This window comes from Mirounga angustirostris, unplaced genomic scaffold (assembly GCF_029215605.1).
Source record: "Mirounga angustirostris isolate CCGP_5_RB_7025 unplaced genomic scaffold, mMirAng1.0.hap1 SCAF_11, whole genome shotgun sequence".
NCBI lineage: Eukaryota > Metazoa > Chordata > Mammalia > Carnivora > Phocidae > Mirounga > Mirounga angustirostris.
Genome location: NW_026991719.1, coordinates 77,118,413 through 77,123,375, shown reverse-complemented (window position 1 = coordinate 77,123,375; position 4,963 = coordinate 77,118,413). Strand labels below are relative to the sequence as shown.

Here is a 4,963-nt window from a genome sequence, read left to right as displayed (position 1 = left end):
ATATATATATACCACTTCTTTATCCATTCATCTATCCGTGGACATGTGCTGCTTCCATATCTTAGTTATTGTAAATTATGCTGCAACAAACATAGGGATGCCTATAACTTTTCAAGTTAGTGTTTTCATTTTGGGGTAAATATTAAGAAGTGGAATAACTGGATCATACAATATTTCCACTTTTAATTCTTTGAGAAACCTCCACACTGGTTTCCACAGTGTCTGCACCAATTTACATTCCCACCAACAGAGCACAAGGTTCGCCTTTTTCTGTGTCTGTTTGCCATCTGTGTGTCTTCTTTGGAAAAATGGCTATTTAAGTCTCCCACACATATTTAAATCAGATTGTTTTTTTGGTGTTGAGTTGTATGAGTTCTTTATATATTTTGCATATTAACCTCTTATCAGATTTATAATTTGCAAATATCTTCTCTCATTCTGTATGTTGCCTTTTTGTTTTCTTGATGGTTTCTTTAATTATGCAAAAGCTTTTTAGTTTAATGTAGTCCCAATTGTTTATTTTTGCTTTTGAGTCCCTTGCCTATGGAGACAGATAAAGAAAAATATTGTTAAAGCTGATGAGGAAGAGCTTACTGGCTGTTTTCTTTTAGGAGTTTTATGATTTTGCATATCACATTTAGGTCTTTAATCACTTTTGAGTTTATTTTTGTGTATGGTTTAAGAAAATGGTCCAGTTTCATTCTTCTGCATGTAGCTGCCAGTTTCTCCCAACTTTATTAAAAAGACTTTCTTTTCCTCGGTGTATATTCCTGTCTCCTTTCTCATACACTAATTGACCGTATAAGCATAGTTTATTTCTGGGCTCTCTATTCTGTTCCATTGATCTAATGTGTTTATTTTTGTGCCAATAACATACCCTTTTGATTGCTATAACTTTGTAGTATAGTTTTAAATCTGGGATTCTGATTCCTCCAGCTTTGGTCTTCTTTCTCAAAATTGCTTTGGCTATTTGGGGTCTTACGGGATTCCACAGAAATTTTACAATTACTTGTTCTAGTTCTGTGAAAAACATTATTGGTGTTTGATAGGGATTGCATTAAATCTGTATATTGCTATGGGTTGTATTGACATTTTAACAATATTAATTCTTCCAATCCATGAGCATGATATATCTTCCTATTTATTTGTGTCATCTTCAATTTCTTTCATCAATGTCATAGTTTTCAAAATATAGGCCTTTTACTTCTTTGATTAAATTTATTCCTAGATATTTTATTCTTTTTGATGCAATTGTAAATGAGATTGTTTTCTTAATTTCTGGTTCCTGCTACTTTTTAAATTAGTGTATAGTAATGTTACAGATTTCTGTATATTGATTTTGTATCCTGCAATTTTATTTATTAGTATTTATTAGAATTTATTTATTAGTTCTAATAGATTTTCTTGGTGGAATTTTTAGAGTTTTCTACATAGAGTATTGTGTCATCTGAAGATAGTAACAGTTTTACTTCTTCCTTACCAGTGTGGATGCTTTTTATTTCTTTTTCTTGTCTAATTGCTATGGCTAGGACTTCCAGGACTATGTTGAATAATTGTGGGGAGAGCTGGTATATTTTTCTTATTCCTGATCTTGGAGAAAAAGCTTTCAGCTTTTCACCATTAAGTATGTTAGCTGTGGGTTTGTCACATATGGTCTTTATTAAGTTGAGGTATCTTCCCTCTACACCCACTTTGTTGAGATCTTTTATCATGAATAGATGTTGAATTTTTTCAAATGCTTTTTCTGCATCCATTGAAGTGATTATATTATTTTTATCCTTCATTTTGTTAATACAATTAATTGATTTGTGAATATTGAAACATCCTTAAAACATCCTTGTATCCCTGGAACAAATCCCACTTCATAGGTGTAAATGATCCTTTTGGAGTATTGTTAAATTCATTTGGCTAATATTTTGTTGCAAATTTTTGCATCTATGTTTATCAAAGATATTGTTCTGTAATTTTCTTTTCTTGTGGCATCCTTTTCTGGTTTTGGTATCAGGGTAATGTTGGCTGCATATTTAAAGGCATTTCTTCCTCTTCAATTTTTTGAATCATTTGAGGATATGTATTAACTCTTCTTCAAATGTTTGGTTGAATTCACCTTTAAAGCCATCTGGTCCTGGAGTTTTCTTTGTTGGGACTTTTTTGATTACTGAATCAACTTCATTACAAGTAATTGATCTGTTCAGGGTTTCAGTTTGTTCCTGATTCAGTCCTGGAAAACTGTATGTTTCTAGGAATTTATCTATTTCTTCTTGGTTGTTCAATTTGCTGGCTTATATTTTTTTGTAGTAGTCTTCTATAATGTTTTGTATTTCTGTGGTGTCAGCTGTAACTTCTCTTTTTTCTTGATAAGTCTGGCCAAAGGTTTATCAATTTTGTTTATCTTTCCAAAGCTCTTAGTTTCATTGATTTTTTTTAGTCACTATTTCTTATACTTCTACTCTGATCTTTATCATAATAGCTCTAATAATAGTTACTTAAGAATGTTTTTTAAAATTATTTCTAGCTGTGTCTTTCTCTTTAAATTTTTATTAAATCCTAGTTTTAGCACATTGTGATTAATTAATATGGTCTTTATTACCTTTGCTTTCTGGAATTAGTTTTCTTTTAGAATCTAATGCGTGATCAGTTTTGTAAAAGTAAAAGGATGGTTGAAAATAATATATATTTTCTGTAGTGTTTTGTTTGTTATAATAGTCTGTTTAATATTAAATTATATATTATTTTTTCCTACTTTAGCTACGATAGAAAGGGTGATTAACACTTCCACTTCAATTATGTTTCTCTCATTTTCTTGGAGGTAGTACATGTAATGCAGTGGTTCTCAAATGTTAGCATGTATAAGAATCAAGTGGAATACTTATTAAAATGCAAACTTCAGAGCTCTAGAATATTTCAGAGATGATGTCAGAGATGATTATATTTTTAATAAGCATTCTGATGCAGGTAATGCTAGGACTAACCTTTCAGATACACTACTGTATCTTTGAGGTTCTCAAGTTATGATGACCTGGGCCCAAATCTCAGTTATGCCTTTACCAGTGAGAATCTTGAACAAGTTATTAAACCTATGTTCAGTTGTTTCATATCTAAAATGAGAATAATCATGTCTGCCACATAGTGTTATTCTGAACATTAAATTAGCTAACACATGTGAAAATGGTAGTGCAGTACCTGGTCACATTGTTCATTATTATAAAGGCCCATGCCTCTTATTTTCATTGACCACATACTATTTCATCAATGTAAAATAAACTCTGCCTCACTAATTGAATTCTACTTTGATTATTATTAATGACCATCTATACTTTCTTATTTGCATTTTTCTGTTATGAAATGTTTTTACTTTTTTTAAGATTTTATTTATTTATTTGTCAGAGAGAGAGAGAGCACAAGCAGGGGGAGTGGCAGGCAGAGGGAGAAGCAGGCTCCCCACTGAGAAAGGAGCCTGATGTGGGACTCAATCCCAGGACCCTGGGATCATGACCTGAGCTGAAAGCAGACACTTAACTGACTGAGCCACCCAGGCATCCTGAAATATTTTTACTTTTTAAGGGACTTTATTTTAGATATCCCTTATAAGTTGCAGATAGTTGTATTTTTCTTTTGTCACTTGAGTCTGAAACTTTGTTGTTGTTGTCTAGTTTTTATTTCATAATCATAAACTTAACTCTGTAATCCAGCTAGACTTGGAGAGGAGTAAGGAAAATATGGATCCCATAGAACTGCAATGAGAGCCCAAAGATTGTTGGATATTTTGAGCAGATGGGGGTGAAGGGGTGCTCTCCTGAGCTACAGAAGGAATGATCTGGTATTTAAGATAAAACACAAGTCAGATTTATTAGATTTGTCCACAGTCAGCAATGGGTACTTCTTGCTGGTCTTGCCATTCCTGGATCCAAAGTACTCCATGGCTTCCATAATATTCATGCCCTCTTTCATCTTGCCAAAGACCACATGCTTGCCATCCAACCATAGAATCTTGGCTGTGCAGATGAAAAACTGGGAACCATCTGTATTGGGCCCAGCATTTGACATGGGCACGATGCCAGGAACCATATGCTTCAGGATGAAATTCTCATCATCAAATTTCTTCCCATAGATGGACTTGCTGCCAGTGTTATTATGGCATGTGAAATCACCACCCTGGCACATAAATCCCAGAATAATCCTGTGAAAGCAGGAACCTTTATAACCAAATCCTTTCTCCTCAGTGCTCAGAGTATCAAAGTTTTCTGCTATCTTTGGAAATTTATCTGCAAACAGCTTGAAGGAAACAAGGCCTGAGGGCTAATGTCCATTGCGATGTCACAGAACACAGTGGGGTTGACCATGGCTGGGTGGTGGTGTCTGTAAGGCCAAGTCTGAAAACTTTTATTAGAGGACTTAACTCATTTACATTGGCTTTATCTTCTATAAGTTCTTTTGCTTTAATATTTTCATATTTTCATGCTGTTTACTTTGTTTTATTTCATATACAATATTTTTCTTTAGTTTTTTGTTTAGATATTTGGAAGAAATTAACCACCTTTTAAATTTACCTTTGTGTTTTAAAAGTTGTACCTACATTTCTCTTATCAATGTTAAGTAAAAAATGGTATTTCTTGATTTCTCCCCTTCTTCTGAAACTATCTCTACTATAATGTTTTACATAGCTAGATATTCATAAGACTTATTTTTCAACTTTGAATTTTAAAAGTTTCAACCAGGATATATCTTGTCCTGCTTACCTCATTTATTTTATATTGACCCTTTCCAGGTCAAAGTTTTCTACTAAACTTTGGATTTTTTTTATTTTACTTGGGTCTGTTCTTCATGTGATTGGAAAGCTTGGATTTCCTAGATCCATTTTCCATATTGTATTACATTTTTTCCATTTTGTAATAATTTTTTTTAGTTTTTGATGTAGTGTTCAATGATTCATTAGTTGCTTATAACACCCAGTGCTCATCAC

At 32.8% G+C, this 4,963-nt stretch overlaps 1 pseudogene; it reads right to left on the bottom strand.

Annotated features, from left to right (window-relative positions):
• Positions 1–3,850: 3,850 nt before the first annotated feature.
• On the bottom strand, positions 3,851–4,343 carry LOC123862196 (peptidyl-prolyl cis-trans isomerase A-like; annotated as a pseudogene).
• Between the last annotated feature and the right edge of the window lie 620 nt (positions 4,344–4,963).